The sequence below is a fragment of the Podarcis tiliguerta genome, assembly GCF_965153285.1.
Source record: "Podarcis tiliguerta genome assembly, chromosome: 14".
In the NCBI taxonomy this organism is placed as follows: Eukaryota; Metazoa; Chordata; class Lepidosauria; order Squamata; family Lacertidae; genus Podarcis; species Podarcis tiliguerta.
In genome coordinates this window covers 5,791,283-5,808,505 of record NC_139547.1, presented here as the reverse complement: position 1 = coordinate 5,808,505, position 17,223 = coordinate 5,791,283, and the positions used below count along the sequence as shown (strand labels likewise).

General features: G+C 40.4%; 1 protein-coding gene across 24 annotated transcripts in view; it reads left to right on the top strand.

Annotated features, from left to right (window-relative positions):
* Positions 1-17,223, top strand: part of TCF12 (transcription factor 12) — a 142,777-nt gene that overhangs the window by 19,520 nt on the left and 106,034 nt on the right. For 11 of the 24 annotated variants that reach the window (XM_083413041.1, XM_083413047.1, XM_083413049.1 and 8 more), the window contains exon 4: positions 10,998-11,059. The exons of the other annotated variants lie outside the window; for them this stretch is intronic. The gene's annotated coding sequence lies outside the window, so the exon portion shown is untranslated. The remainder of the gene's footprint in view (positions 1-10,997; positions 11,060-17,223) is intronic. 24 annotated transcript variants of the gene reach the window in all.

Here is a 17,223-nt window from a genome sequence, read left to right as displayed (position 1 = left end):
TTTAGAATCTGTGGTGAGTTTCTTTTTCTATGAATTACCCTAGCATGGGTAATTATAGAGAGGGCATATTCAATACCCATTTTTGGTAGGTGGTAGGTATGTAGAAATGAAAGGATCCACCTTCAGTTATAGGTCCCTCCTTGCATTTTTCCTCTTTTTCTTTTTTCTTTAATAAATTTGCATTCTATTTTTTCTTTTCTTTTTACACCTGTATGTATATGATATGTTAAAAACCTTGGTGGGAAATACAAACTTAAAAAATGTGTCTGGTGAGCCACCATCTCAGCTTTCCTAATGTGAATTAAATTCTGCTATTTTAAAGAGTAACATTATTTCCTTTTCATTGTATTAGTGCTCTACATTTGTATTGGGGGCTTTTGTAGTACTGTTATTTTTCATATTGCTTCCAACTTTCTTAATCCACAGTTATTGCATAATTGTTCTTGATATTATTTTCTTCACTTGTTTTGGAAAACAAATCCCCTTACTCTAACTTGACCTTGAGAGTCACCAGTAAATAAAGTCAGTTCATAAAGCTGTTGGCAATATTATCCTGTCACTTTCCCCTCATGTCTTTTGCAAAGGCCTCAGCGATTACCCTGTTAAGCATTAAATTCTAAAAGTGTAACTTTATTTCATAATTCAAAATACCCTCCCCTCAAAATTGTGTTAAATGTTTTGTCATGGTTACAGGTAGACACATACTGTAACTACTGTACTTTTCCGTGTATAAGACTAGGTTTCCCCCCTAAAAAATGATATCCAAAATTTGGGGGTGTCTTATACATGGATAGATCCCCCCACATTTTCTGAAATCAGAGCCCCCCAAAATAGGGGGCCTCTTATACATGGGGGCATCTTATAGACGGAAAAATATGCCATATTGCTTTGCTGGTGCCTTTTCTATAAATGCAATCTGCAGTAATAGTAGTTACAGCTTTAGGATGAACGTATGTGGGAAATAGAATGTAATATATTTGAAATTTGACTACATCAGATGGGGATGAATGGCTTCTAGTCCTTTTAACACTAGAAAGGATTTGGCATGCACCACATTTCAACACACCTGTCTTGGTGTCAGTGTTACTCCAACCTCACACTTGTGTTAGTTATGTATGGCACTGGAGTAGCTTTGGATTGGGTTAACTTGCTGGTGAGTTTCAGGACAAAGCCATGGTAGTAAGTAAATGTATTTTGATGAACACAGTCCCTGCACAGCTGCCTAGTCACTGCTAATGTTACCTTGTGTGGCATGCATGATGTTTATACTAAAATGCATAGGAAGCCAGTTGGAAGGTGCTCACATGACACAGAAAATACACCACAGAAGTAATAATTCAGCATTATAATAGTTAAGCTTCCAGGTTCTGAGCAGAAGCAGGAGTGCTTTTTAAAGAATGGTAAGTTCTACGGGTATAAAATGTCTTTACAGTGTCACTGTTTGCTAGATCTGTTAAACTACCAAAGATATAAAGTATGGTTCTCTAGATTTAGAAATATTTATATTGTACATTTTACAGTGTTAGCTTCCTATAATTGGTTTTAGTTGAGTACCAACCCCCATTCACATTTTTTAAACCAACCTTTATGGAGATTTTACATGAGTTTGAAAGTAAAAATAAATTTAATAGCTGGTTTTAAAGGCAAACTCCACTACAGATGAATCTCAAGCGGTGTCCACAGCACTGTCCTATCCTGTTGTGTTGGATTAGTTTCCATTAGTAAGGTTTGAGGATGTGGACAAGGTGCTTGGATTGGTTCTTCTGGATCCTTTGCTGTCTCTTGAGGCTCAGGTGGCCTCAGTGGCATGAAATGCCTTCCATTGGCTTTGGCTGGTGGCCCAGCTTGTGCCCCTATCTGGACAGAAATAGCCTAACTTCTGTTGTCTGTACTCTGGTAACCTCTAGGTTAGATTACTGCAATGTGTTATACATAGGGCTGCCTCTGGAGACAGTTCAGAAACTTCAGCTGGTACAGCCAGGTTGCTCACCAGGACAAGATAGTTTGAGCATACAACTGCAATCCTGTTAGGCATCAGGTGAAAACATTGCTCTTCAACCAGGCTCATTAACACCCTATATCCTTTTAAATGTGTTGATGGAAGGGGGGTATTTGTTTGCTTTGGTTTTGTTTTTATTATTATTTTGTTTTTATCTTGTGAGCAGCCCTGAGATCCATGGATGAAGGGTGGTATACAAATGTAATAAATAGTAATAATAATAAGGTAAAGGTACCCCTGCCCGTACGGGCCAGTCTTGACAGACTCTAGGGTTGTGCGCCCATCTCACTCAAAGAGGCCAAGGGCCAGCGCTGTCCGAAGACACTTCCGGGTCACGTGGCCAGCGTGACATCGCTGCTCTGGCGAGCCAGAGCCGCACACGGAAACGCCGTTTACCTTCCCGCCAGTAAGCGGTCCCTATTTATCTACTTGCACCCAGGGGTGCTTTCGAACTGCTAGGTTGGCAGGCGCTGGGACCGAACAGCGGGAGCGCACCCCGCCGCAGGGATTCGAACCGCCGACCTTTCGATCGGCAAGCCCTAGGCACTGAGGCTTTAACCCACAGCGCCACCCGCGTCCCTTAGTAATAATAATAGATTATATCTAATGTTTGTTGAAACAAGCCATAGTTAAGATTAACTAACTGTGGTTAATCAAAAATGGAAGTGAAGGTTCCCAATTTCCTCCTCCTAACTGCACTGGAAGAGGCAAGGAACAGTACATGAACCAGAGTCTTTCTGCATCTATTTTTTGTCACCATAAACCATGGGTTTAGCCAAAGCAGAGATAACACCAAAGAGTGCAGTCTGATCTATAGATTTCAACTTAGGGTTTGTGTGGCTTAAAGCTCACCATGGCTTACTGGACTTGATTGAGAGTGTATAAATATTATTACCTATATTATCAATCTTAAAATAGCCATGTAAGTAAGAGATGTCAGGATTACTTCCACTTCTTTGTTGCAATTGAACTTGCAAAAGCTAAGAATGTACAGCCGTACCTCGTTTTGTGGCTGGGATCCATTCCGGAGCCCTAGCCGCTAGCCGAAAAGGACGCAGGGCAAAGTGCCGCGTCTGCGCATGTGCATGGAGTGGTTTGCGTTTCTGTGCATGCGTGAAGCGCAATTTAGCGCTTCTGCAAATGTGCGAGTGGCAAACCCGGAAGTAACTCGTTCTGGTACTTCCGGATTTGCTGCAGACGTTCGCCGGAATGGATGCTAGACGAGGTAGATCTTCGCAGAGGCATTACCGTAGTAGCTTACTTAAGGCAAGGTGAAATCTAAAATGGATTCCTTGGCTCATGCTACTACTACTAAAATTGCAACATTGTCTTTACTGAATAATATTACTGTGTAACATTTCCCAGTTCTGATTTCTCTACCCTAATTAATCACAAAACTACAAGTTTGTACTGAAATTTAGCATGTTTTGGATTAAGCAAAACACATTAAAAAAAATTATGATTGTCATTTATAACAAATAAACATTTCAGCAAAAAAGGAAACAATTCTTAGATATCAATCTTCAACTTCCCTCCCCCTTTCTGTGGTTCCATAAATGTGTTCTCTTTCTTTCCCCCTGCATATCCCAATTAAGTCTGTTTATTCTTTAAGCAGTATGTATATTTTGCTCTACAGGTTTAGCATGGATAGCATTCTCCCTGATATGTGTGGCCTCTTCTTTCATGGAATGAAATGTTGATTAAGGTGTTTCCTTTTTAGTGTTACAGTATGCCATGTTGCAAGTTGCTGACAAAGTTACAATTTTTTTTGTCTAATGACCAAAAAACCAGCTGAGATTTAGCTCCTGTATGTATTGTTGGAGAGGCCAGAAATAGGTTTCATGCAATAAGTTTCAAATCTCCTGAATAAACGACATTTCTCTCCAAGTTTAACTACCAGAAGAGATGGAGAACAAATAAAGAACCTAAGCAAGGAATTTAGTAAGAACACATCATGACTTTTTAACCAGTGGGTGGTATTCAGCTAAGTTTTACTCAGAGTAAACAAACTGCAATTAATGAACATGTCTAAGGTAGAGCCATTACTTTCAGTGAGTCTGCTCAGGATAAAACTCAGCTGAATACCATCCAATGTTTAGATTCAGTTTTAAACAATTTCTCATAGAACAAAAGCACATACATGTACACTGAACAGACAGTGATCAGTCCTTTAAACAATGCAAGAACAGAAAGCTAGGGATTCAGTCCAGTCACACCACTTGGAGCTGTAAGCAAGTCCTGTCAGTCAGTACTTCCTCATGAAAATTCAAATAAATACAAAGCCCAAATATCAGACAATTTTCCTTCCAGTTGCTGCTGTTGGGTTGCTTTCTCATATGCAGCTAATGTTGAGAAATCTTCTAAGCACTGCTTAGTAGTGGAGAGCATTCTTCCAGGTATTTGTCACCATCAATACATGCAGAGTCCAACCTCTGCTTCTCTATCAAGTTCTGGAAGAGGTGGTGGTGGATCCAATACTTTCTGAAAATTATTTTTGTTGTATTAAGTGCAATCTGAGATCTGAAGAAGTTAATTGCACAGACACCAGAATATCCTTCCATTGCCACTCATGCATCGGTTATTCCAAATGTTCATTCCATTCCTCTCATCCACGTAAATCAAAGTTGGTTTTGTCAAATTAGAGCTTTATATAGAAACAACAAATTTTGAAAGATGTGTTGAGGTGATCAGATATTCCAGTAACTCAAGGAACTCAGCTGCACTAAGGGCCTCAGGATGAAGCAGGGTGGTCAAGAGATACTTTAATTGAACAAGAGGACAAAGGGGTTGCTGGGGATTTTTTGGTGTCTTGAGAAAGGAAAGAATTCTACATGCTGACCCATTGATTGTTCACATGTGTTGAGGCCCCTTCACCCCAAAATTTCTTGACACTTCTATAAAGTGTTGTAAAGGATTGTATAGCAATGTGTATTTTGTGTTGCTGACCTCTTAGGTAGGATGACTTTTCCCCTTACATGCATGGATCCAAGAGCATTCAATCCTCAGAGCAGAGTCAAATAAAAGAATTATAAGGTTGTGCAGGAACAGCATCAGCTGGTGGCAGCCATTGCTACATTTGAATGCTAAGCAACAAGCAGACCCTGAAGTACATTTTGAAGTCAAGAGAATGCAAAGCCCTCCGCCAGTTGCATTTTTTAAAGTGAAAATCTTGGAGAAGAGGAGTTCCTACAAAAACTTGCAAAAGAGATGCACTAGCAATGCCATTGGGGTATATATAGGGGAGAATGTTTGTTTTAAGCAGAGTCACTCTGCTGCAGAAGCTGAGGGGCAGGTTGCTCCATCTGCCTAAATCTGTGGTCAATTAGGCAAGTCTTTCCATACTCAGAGTATAATTCCGTCTTCCATCTGGGTGAATGAACCACCAGCCAACGTGTTTGCATTGAATATTTGTCCTATCCCAGGGGTTTTCAACCAGTGTGCCGTGGCACCCTGGGATGCCCTGAATGACTCATCAGGGTGCTGCGGGCAACACTAGCCTCTGTCCCTCTTTCCTTTCCTTTCCTCCCTCTGATGCCCTCTTGCATCTGCCTCCCAAAGGCTTGCACAGCTGTTTATAACAGCAGCCCTGGCTATAAGCTCCACAGGCAAATGGTGCCTCTGGGAGGCACCCCTCTTTGGGGCAAGGAGGGGCAGCTCAGAGACCAGTGATGGCAGCGGTAGCTTCCCGGAGGACTCCCAAGGAGAGGAGAGGAGGCTGAGGGAACACTCCACAAGGGAGGGTGTTCAAAAAGGGGTGAGGGGCTGCTGACTCTGCATGCAAGGGGTGACATAACTGGACTCCTGAGCCCCATAGGGGTTCCGCAGAAAGAATGGAGTTGGCTAAGGGAGCTGTGGACTCAAAAAGGTTGAAAACCTCTATCCTAGCCTATCTGTGTTCTGGACACTCACAGCCTCAGATGTGTTTGATGAAGAAAGCTAGATAAGGAGCTTTAACTGGGAGGTGTTACATCACACATGGAGCTACTGTATATTAAAATTATATTACATTACTAAAATTTGTAACTGCTGTTTCATTGCATATCACCTTGAGATGATTGTAAAAGGCGATTACAGGTGAATAATAAAGCACAAAGCCAAATGTATATAATGTTGTATTGGCTTGATATGAAAAATCTGAAGACGTTCCGCTGCCACAGTCCCCCCCCCTTGCATTTTTAATCTTTTAAAATGCTAACTTGGCTGTTCTGAGTTCATACATATTTAAGCCATGATAACTCAAGCTGCTGAAGATGCTGATTCACAAATATTTCTTTATATCTGTTTCTTGAAAACTGCATGGTGTAGTCAAAACTTTATATTATACTGAAGGATACCAGTATTCCTTCTGTTGTGCTTAATTTTATTTTTTAATTGTTTGTTATACATGCGTGTGCGCACACACCGTATTTATCCATGTATAAGACAACCCCTGTTTTTGAACCCAGAATCAAGAAATCAATATTTTAAACATCAAGCAGAAGAACCATGATATTTTATTAAATATTCAAGTCACTGGCATAGTAACCCATGCCAGTGCCTGGGGCAGCGAGGTGGTGTGGTGCACGGGCAGCAGTGGAACATGCCCCACCAACACCTGAGATCACCAACACTCGAGTTGTTGAGCTCTCCCCTACAAAAAAAAATAATCTATCATGTAACAGCAAGCTATTATGCTGCTTTGGAACACACATTTGTAAAAGAAAAGTCTTACTAGCTTTCTAACGAAATGCCTGGAGTAACTGATATTATAGTTTGAAGTCTTGTTTACTTTTTTATGTTCTGCTTCAAGAATTGGTATCCTAATTAGAACCCAATAGGGCATGTATTTACAAAATATATTTTAAAAAATGCGATCCCATTGAGATCCCAATATGAAATTTTGCAGGTAGCTCCTAAAAATAATCACTAATACATTTTTGACATTTTTAATCATACTAAGTTTTTAAAATCACTTTTTAAAATTGTAAATTTTGTAACTGAACTTTAAAATTTAAAGTAAGTCAATCAGATGACATATCACATTAAAGCCCATGAAGTTCTGAAGAGATTGGTATTTTTAGTTTTGAAATATCTCAGTTCTGGGCTGAGCTTTTGACATTTGTGTGTAGTTAGGCAAGGCCAAAATTGTCATGAAACGAAAATTTAAATTTTTAGATTTGAACTTAGTTTTGATAATTCAACAAGTGTACAAAATATGAAGAAAATTGGATGACATGTGGTAAAAGAAATTGGATCACTTGATATGGAATGACCCAAGCATCTTATTTTCCTCTTACCCTATGTTTGCTATTCTTTTTTTTTTTTTTTTAAAGAAATGAAGGGCGAACAGTTCTTAAGGTTCATTTATATTTTTTGGAATGGCAAAAATATAATAATTGTAATGACTGTAATTTCTTCTGCTGCTACGAGATACGTTCCATCAATGTATGTCTGTAGGACCTACTTTTATATATATTTAGAAAGGCAATATTTGTCTTAGGTGATAATTACATGAAAAATTCAGAGGACAGTTCCTTTGGTGTCTGTGGTGCTAGGGCATTGTTATTATTATTATTATTGGTCTATGAGAACTTATGCTGTCAGGTTGTCTACTGCTGGAGAAGAGTTTCATCTTCTGTATTTATTTTATTTAAAATATTTATTTGTGACTCTCGGATGAGCTAACAAAGAATCACATAAAAATACAGTAACATCCCACAAGTCACAGCATGAAGCTGAAACAGCAGCATAGAAGAACAAAACAAGCTTGAAAGGCCTGGTCAAGTAAAAACATTGTAATGTAATGCTGAAAAGAATGTGAAGGCTGCACCTGGCAGAACTCTGGGAACTGTGTCACACATGCAGGGTGAAAAGGCCTGTCTTTGGTCCCCTACGCTTTTGTTATGGATGATGTGGAGGCATGGAGCCAGGCAGTGGCGTAGCGTGGGTTGTCAGCACCCGGGGCAAGGCAAGTAATTTGCGCCCCCTAACCCATGGATTTGCGCCTCCTAACCCGTGGATTTGCACCCCCTAACCCTAACCCCCAGATGTTGTGCCCGGTGCGGCCGGCCCCCCCTGCACCCCCCACGCTACGCCACTGGAGCCAGGAGTTGTTGTATCCTAAAAGTTGAGGTCTGAAGGTGTCTGATATAGCTCCACCTGACTGGAAGGTGCCTTGAGAATCTTATATATGTTCTCTCCATTTTTTGGGAAAAGGATAAATATAATAATTCTTAGGCAGGAAGAGGAAAATTGATGTTTTGTTTGACTGACACCACTGTCTATTCTACGCACAGTGTCTCACAACTGTTTTCGCCTTAAAAGGAACTGTCGCATGCTGCACTTGTTTGTTTGCTATTTTGAATTCAGGCATCGTATTAGTCGCCTGAATGATTAAGGGATACTGCAGTGGGAGTGTTTATTAGCATTCTAATACTTTACAATTACATTGCTAATACAATTAAAGCATTGTGGCTTTGAAGTTAATTACTTGGACACTGATTGATGCACGTATATGTCTCCTTCCAAAAATTGCTTCCACGCGTGAATGTAATGCACTTGGAATGATGTTGGGTCTAACCAGAAAATCTCAACCTTAATGGTTATATAAATGCTTATGTAAATATTTTATAGAATTACTCAACACACAGAGAGAGAAAAGGAACTAGCTTCACAGTTGCCCAACAATCTCCCACTAGTTATGTCAGAAATTTTATTACCTTTACATGAACTAGTGTTTTAAATAAATATTGTATTGCCATTGTATATAGCTGGCCTCCCCAGGGTGCTTAAACTGGTAAGCAGAAGAGCTTATTTATTGCATTTATATCCCACCTTTTCTCCAAAAAGCACATGATTCACCCCTCCTCAATCCCTACAACAACCCTGTGATGTAGGTTAAGAGGCTCTGATTGGCCCAAGGTCACCCAGTGAGCTTCATGACTGAGTGGGGATTTGAACTGATCTCCCAGGTCCTGGTTCAAATCTCTTACCCCAACACCACACTGGCTCCCTAGAGTACTTTTGCTGTGGGGCAGCTTTCTAAATTAAGTAGGTAAATAAATAGGGGAAAGCAAAATGTCACTTAGAGAAGGTTCTGAAATATTTCCCTTGAAGCATGAATTTGTTTTTTTTATGGATTGTTTAATTTTTTATGTGTTGTAAACTGCTTTGAGATTTTTCCTTAAAATGTAAAGCAGAATAGAAATGAAATGATAAATATATATATAAAAAACTTTATTGCAAAAATAGACATTCCATTGTGGCGACCACAACCAAGGTTTAAGATCCATTTGGCCTGAGTTTCTAACACTACCAAGGAGCATTGCGATATCAGTAAATTTGACAGCCAGGTTAAGAGAGCTGGCATGAAGTTTAGCACCAACAAAAGGGAGGGCCTTTTTAGATGCTGAGAAAGCATTTGACAATGTCTCCTGGGACTTTATCTTTAAGGTTTTGGAATATATGGGTTGTGGAAACACTTTTATAAAAGGAGTTAAGGTAATATATACTGATCAATCAGCAAAATTGATAATAAATAATGTATTGACAGAGAATTGTAAAAGAACTAAAGGAGGTAGATAATGTTGCCCGCTGTCACCTTTATTGTTTATAACAGTTTTATAAGTTTTGGCGCAAAGAATAAGATGTAATCAATAAATTAAAGGTATAAGGGTGGGACAGAGACAATATAAATTAATTTTGCAGATGACGTGGTGGTGTCTGTAAAGGAACCAATAGAGTCAATCCCAAAAGCACTGGAAGAGATAAAAAATAATAATGGAGAAACAGCAGGTCTTAAAATTAATAAAGATAAAATCAAACTTCTGGTAAAAAATATGAATGATGAGAGTAAAAATACATTACAAAGTTTATCAGCCTTAAAGATTGAAAAGAAGACTAAATATCTGGGTGTGTGGTTAATAGCATTGCTTAAGAATGTATGTAGTTTACAGAAGAATCCCCTCTTACGCTGGGTTGCTGTTCCCAGCTGCCTCATGCCCAAGTGCCTTCTGTTCCCGGCCTAGTCCCTTTTCGGCACTGACCAGTGTTAAAAACCCAGATATATCATCAAATCGCCAAATGGCACCTTAAACCTAGGTTATGGTTGCCACAATGGATTGTCCAGGGTCTCCCCCCCCCCCCAAAAAGAGGTTTGTTGTTGTTATTCATTTCATTTCTGTACCGCTTTACATTTAAAATTATAAATCCTAAAGCAGTTTGCAACATATTAAAACATCAAATAAAACAATCCAGAATAAAACAAATTCAAGCTTCAAGGAAAATATTTCAGATCTTTCTCTAAGTGACATTTGTTTTCCCCTGGCACCAACCTGGCACCCAGAGATCTCCACGTGGTTGCAGTTGGACCTGTGCCAGACACAAAATGTGTCTGGTTAATTTCTAGCACTGGCACTGAAAATGGTGTGTGTGTTGATCGCCTGTATGTCAGAAAATGCATGTGAGGTGGTTTTTCTGATCACATAGCTGTGTTAAAAGTCTGTAGGAGGGTCAGGTTTTATTACAAACTAGTGTACTACAGAGTTGGAAACAGAATTAGGTTTGCTAGAGAATCATTTTTAAAGAAGGTGACAATTGAAAACTGGACTAGTGCAAGTGCTGCTAATTAGACATGGAGGTGGGTGGAATCACAAAATAGTACAATTTCCTAACATTTGAGTGACCAAATGTAATATCTGTAATCAAACTGCATAACTGCATTAAAATAACCGCCTCCCTCTCCCTCTTTTAGATATTTATTAATAAACGAGTAGTTGAGTTTTTTTGTTTTGTCTGCATAATACTTACCGTAACTTTCATATGGATTGTAATTCCTATATTTTTATCAGTTAGTATTACCATCACTTGAGGTTAAAACATTTAAAAAGTAATATGTGTGGTATATTATTATTTTTACTTTTCTTGGAAAACGTAGGATTTTGAGCCTGTGAACTCCCCTTGAATAAGGGGATGACGCCATTAAAAAAATCTATTTGTTGCTGTCTCCATCTGCTTGCAGGGAACAACTGCACCCAAGCGTCTTGGATGATATAGAAGAACTCCATGAAACAGAATAAGCAAGTAAGATATTCCCCCCTAATGTAGAGGCAATGGAACTGAAAGATGTAGCATGGCATCTAACCAGACTTCCCTGGGAGAAAAGAATGGAAAGTCGTATTTTAGATCAGATGCTGTGACCCATTTTTTTAAAAAAAATATTTTTGCTAGTGCTGTCCATGAAGCTGCTGCTCAGGATATAGCTAAAACCAAAGTCAAGAATAATTTTTTAAAAAGTGCCAGCAACCCATGGAACAAGGACTTTAGATTACTTTTTCACTGGCAGAATCTTCCCCTCTCCACAATCGTGAAGGGAGTTTCTAAAGCAGTTTGTGATGGTACATGGTAGTGAGCTATTCAATGAAAATTTTAAAAACTCCACTAAGCAGGTTGAAGTCTCCTGCAAGAACCTAAGCAGGTCTTTGGATTCTACCCAAAGTAAACTCTGTTTCATGCTTCTACTTTAGATCTAGCAAAGAGGGAATATGAGTAAAACAAATACCTACTATTATACTCTTAAACTTTCTTATAGTGATTGCTGGCCTTCCAGGGCACTGTATCATTGCAGTGTATAAATTTTACCACCCAAATCAATTGTGCTTTATATTAATTGTCTACTTTTCACTTGATAAAAGGATTTTTGGGAGGTGGAAGCTAGGAAGAAAGTTTGCCTACTGATATACAGTGGTGCCCCGCAAGACGAATGCCTCGCAAGACGGAAAACCCGCAAGACGAAAGGGTTTTCCGTCTGCAGAGGCGCTTCGCAAGACGAATTTCCCTATGGGCTTGCTTCGCAAGACGAAAATTGACGAAAATTTTCGGGGGGGTTTTCCGCTCCAAAACCCCTTTTTCTGAATCGCTAAGCTGCTAAAAGCATTTTAGCAGCAAAACCGCTAATCCCCCAAGCCTTAAAAAGCCGTTTTTAGCCCTTAAAATGTCAATAGCGCTAATAGTGCTACTCCGTCAATGGGCTTGCTTCGCAAGACGAAAAAACCGCAAGACGAAAAGACCCGCGGAACGAATTCTTTTCGTCTTGCGAGGCACCACTGTATATGTTAATTTTGTTTAGCTGCTGTTGGACTTTAAGATGACATGCAAGCATAAGGATTATTTTATGCTAGGATTGTGCATTTCTGCAGATTTAGAAACTTATAAAACGTCACTTAGGTAATATTACTCTTGAGTTTTAGGTTTCCTGTTACTTATTTATGCTTGAAATTACAAACAAGTACTGTTCCTGCCCAGTGAAATGCAGTGCTTCTAAATATTAATATACTCTTTATAAAGTAATTTAAATAATATGGGAAAAAATAGAAGACTATATATGCTGTACATTTCTTGCTGATCTACTTATTTAATATTTAATGAAGTTGTGTTACTTTTTATGGGTCATTGGTCATTTTGATTGACTTACATAGTCCTTGGAAAACCTAATTTAATTCCTGTTGAAGAGAGCGAGGAAGGGGCTTGGATCTACTACAACTTTAAGCTGCAGCCAGATGGGGAATAGGAAACCTGTTACGGGCATTTTCTCAATAACTTTGTGTCTGTAAAATATTGTTCAACCACTGAATGCTGCTAGTTGTAGAGAGAATTGTAGACATGTGATTTGGGCCAATTCCTCCTGGTAGGACAGCCAGTTCCTCCTGCCCCTTCTCAGTTTCTGAGCTGACTTGCTAGAGCATGAGGTTCAATAAAAAGATTCTTTAAAGTTGTTTTTGGCAGTCCTTTGTTATCATGTAAACTAATGTCAGCAGAGCATAGCATATGTAAAAAAGTAAAGGTAAAGGGACCCCTGACCATTAGGTCCAGTCGTGACTGACTCGGGGGTTGCGGTGCTCATCTTGCTTTATTGGCCGAGGGAGCCGGCGTACAGCTTCCGGGTCATGTGGCCAGCATGACTAAGCTGCTTCTGGCGAACCAGAGCAGCACACGGAAACACCGTTTACCTCCCCGCCGGAGTGGTACCTATTAATCTACTTGCACTTTGACGTGCTTTCGAACTGCTAGGTTGGCAAATGTACCTAAGTACTAAAATTCCCAATGAAAGTATATAGGAAAAATGAATTACTTTGAAATATTGTCATCTTTGTTAATGATGAATATATTATGCTTAAACAGGGTTTTCCTCTGAGTATTGTCTCCACATTCTGACTTTTTGTGCCATCAGTTGGCAGATGGTGGGGATGAGACTACCTACCTGAGTTTAGCCACTACCCTGCAAAAACTGCAGCCCTGGGTGTAGATTGGCCTCTCATTCCAACTTAGATCTGCTTTGGGTGCATTGTTTGTCAGTAGGGGCTTGTTCTGAGGTACGAGTTCTCCAGCTTTCTACTCCCAGGGCATACCAGAGGGCTGCAAATTACTGAAGCCACCAGTCACAGAATGGCAGTACAGGATTAGGGCCAGCAATAAAATGGTAGCAGATACAGGTGACTATTGGCACAATCAGCAAGACAGTTGCTGTTGTTGGTAGGGCCTTCTCTGTGGTGATCCCCTGGCTGTTGAACTCCTTCCATTGGAGGTTTCATTGTGTTCCTTTGCAAGTGTTTACTTTGCAAGTGTCAAAGACATTTGGGTGAGAGGCGTCACTGAGACTTCTTTTTTATCTTCACTTCAGATTGGTTATGTCTTATTTTAATGAGTGAATATTGCCGTTTGAGTTGGATGTAAGTTAATGCTTATGAAATTGTCTTGATATTAAACAAACAAACAAACAAACAAACACATACCTCACATATTCACATGGGTAGACAGACACACATTCAAACAGCCTCCCTGCTCTTCTGTTGATGGGTAAGGTAGAGTTCCACCTGAAAGTTGGCTGCAGCCACTGATGGTACCTGACCAATAGTTCCAGAAATGCTTATCTGAGGCATCTGTTGGAGACTAATTTCTACTAAAGGGGAAACACTAAAAACGATGGGCTTTGCAAGCTGGAATGTGTGTGTATAGAGATCCATACTCTCATGTTCAGGGTGGAACTCACTTTGTCTTTGGGAAAAGAAGGTGCTTGTAGGAGCATCAGGTCTCTTGAGTTCATTTCCTTGTGTTGGTGAGAAGAATGTGGGATTCGAACTGGCCAAGATTTGTGAGTTGCCTGGGAATATAGGAAAGACTATATCATGTCAGCTTGGACTGCCAGTTTTGGTTGAGTCAGTAGGCCAAATTTAGTTTTTCATCACTGAATCAGCTTAAGATGGTAGCAACTAGGAGCATGTATTTTACTACAGTTGTCCCTCACTTCTGGAATGCTAAGGAAGTCTTAATCTCAGCCAAGTTTTCACAAAGGTTACAAAGCTTAAATTTCACCTGGCATTTAATTCAGTAGTATGGTGTGTTCAGTTAATTGTTAGCTGAAGTGGCATGAGAGGGGAGTAGTTAGTATACTTGCATCCTACCAGTCTCTCTGGCTAGGCAGTATTTGTATGCTGGGTCCTGATTGTATTCATTTATAGTTGTTTTCCCCACAAACATCTAATGAGGAAAGAGAGAAACCAGTGTAATCCTTACTCACTCTGCTCCATGGAGGAAATAAGCCATAGCTGTCAACGTTTCCCTTTTTTAAAGGGAAATTCCCTTATTCCGAATAGGATTCCTCGCAAGAAAAGGGAAAAGTTGACAGCTATGAAATAAGCTGTTGCTTCTCCCCTTTCCCATTTATTTTGTGCTGGAAGCAGCAATGAGGTATGGCTGGCATTTGTTTAAAAGTCCACCTTGTGAGAACAAATTTACCTGTTTTTCAAGAGAGAATGGGAAGGAAAGAAGACGTGGCTTCTGTCCCTTGAGTTCATAGAATCATAGAATGGTAGAGTTGGAAGGGGTCCTGAGGGTCATCTAGTCCAACCCCCTGCAATGCAGGAATCTCAGCTAAAGCATCCATGACAGATGGCTATCCAACCTCTGCTTCAAAACCTCTAAGGAAGGAGAGTCAACAGCTTCCCGATGGAGACTGTTCCACTGTTGAACATCTCTTACTGTCAGAAAGTTTTTCCAAATGTTTAGTCGGAATCTCCTTTCTTGTAACTTGAAGCCATTGGTTTGAGTCCTACTCTCCAGAGCAGGAGAAAACAAGCTTGCTCTGTCTTCCATGTGACAGCCCTTAAGATACTCATTGGGCTTCTGTAGAATTTGCCAGCAATGCCTCACCACTGCTGTTGTTCCCTCTTATTCAAAACTTAACAGGAAAGGAGGGAGGCAAACCCTCTTACACACCCACCACCCAGAAGTAAAGAAGGGGTGTATTTTCTCTCTTCCAACTGTATATTTGTGAGAAGGAACAGCAGTAATCTGTTGCTTGTACCTTCTGCGAAAGCCCACTTCAAAGCCATAAACAGGGCATGAAGGCAGCAAGCCTCCCCTGATGTGTGCCCTTGGTTGGCTTGTGCCTCGGAATCTATAGGCTTCATTTTTTGCAAATAGCTATTGCTAGAAATAAGAACAGCACCATGCCTTGTTTAATTGGATTAAGCTGCCAGCCTGATATGTGTTACAGAGACCTGGCTGGATGTAACTGAATTGACAAATGACTGCTTCCACCTAAGATCTACCTACACCTACCTACGCCTAAGATCTAGTGTTGAATGAGAGTATGCCTCTGAATACAAGTTGTTGGGAATCCTGAGTGGGAAGAATACTATGGCACACTAATTTTGCCCATAGGCATCTGGTGGTCACTGGGAGAACAGAGTGTAGGACTTAAATAGTTATTTGACCTAATATAGTAGGCTTTTCCTCTTATAGGTGGTTTTGGCCCCAATGGGACCCTCATGCAACAAACGCCTAGGTTTTGAAGATAATGGAACAGTTGCAGCTGCAGGGACAGTCAGGTTTTGAACGGAAATGTATGTGCCTTGTATCCAGTGTACCACTAGCCTGTGACCTCGTTAAGCTTGTAGATGTGATTTTTTTACACTAACTGCTGTGCTTCAGATGTATTATGATTAGTGCTGTTTTGTGTGATTTTCACGATTTGTTCCGCACACTCCATTTCTTATTTGCCTTGTCAGTTTTACCTCCAGATTTCAATATTGCATTAGGATATTCACTCTTGCCTTTCTCCACTGCTTTTCCAGGACCCAAACCAGGAATTGGTCCCAACATGGACCTGTTCAGGACTCGGTTACAGGACTGAATAAATTTTGTTCATCCTGTTGAATGACTTTTACTGGGAGAAGGACAGTAAAGGGAGCATGAACCTATTGCTTCTACAATAACTTTCAGCAACTTTTGAATGGTTGTATTGAATGGTTGTGCCTTGGTCCCCTGAGTGTTAACTGCTATAGGGTCAGACCTGTCTTGAATGCTGTATAACATCTATATGAAGCCTTTGAGGGCAGTTACTGGGAGATTTGGAGCTCTGTTTCTCTGTTACAGCTTAGTCAGGTGGGGCTGTGCAAGTCCTGGGCCAGTGTCTGGATACAGTGGTGGGCTGGAGGAAGGAGGCCTTGTTGGTCTTGGATCCAGGAAGTGGGTAATTTGCCTGTTCTAGATCCTGTTGCAGTTCCTTTGAAGGAGCAGGCATGTAGTTTGAGGGTACTCCTTGATCCAGTGCTGCTACTGGAGGCTGGAGTAGCCAGGAGTTCCTTTTACCAGCTTTGGCTGATGCACCAGCTATAAACTTTCCTGGACAGGGATAGCCTTGCCGCTGAGATCATGGTGAGCCACAGAGACCCTTGTGGTGGTAACATATAGACTGGGTTACTGCAATGTACTGCATCTGGGGCTGTCCTTAAGGTTGCGTTGGAAGCTGATGCTGGTGCTGATGCATAAGACCAGAGCTGGATTCCTGAATGAAACTATGTACTGCAAGCGTATTATACCACTTCTAAAAAGAACTGCCTGTCAATTTGCTACTGGGCCAGGATTCTCATTAGTGAAACTAGTAGGTACATCACCTCCCCAATAGCATAGTTAACTAATCTTGAAATACCAAAACAGTGAAGAGCTTTCACTCTGGCTCGTTTTCAGGCTCTCCCTTCAGCCATCCAGGAGGGTTGTTTTAGGAAGACACCTTATGAGGAGACAAAATGCCCCTACAGCTCTGGGCACAATGAAACAATTGAACATGTTTTTCTGCACTGCCAGTATTACACAAACATATGTGCTAGGTTTATCCTGCCAATAATACACAAATTTCCAGGACACACAGGGCAATTCTATATCTCTTTACTGCTCCAAGATAGAAA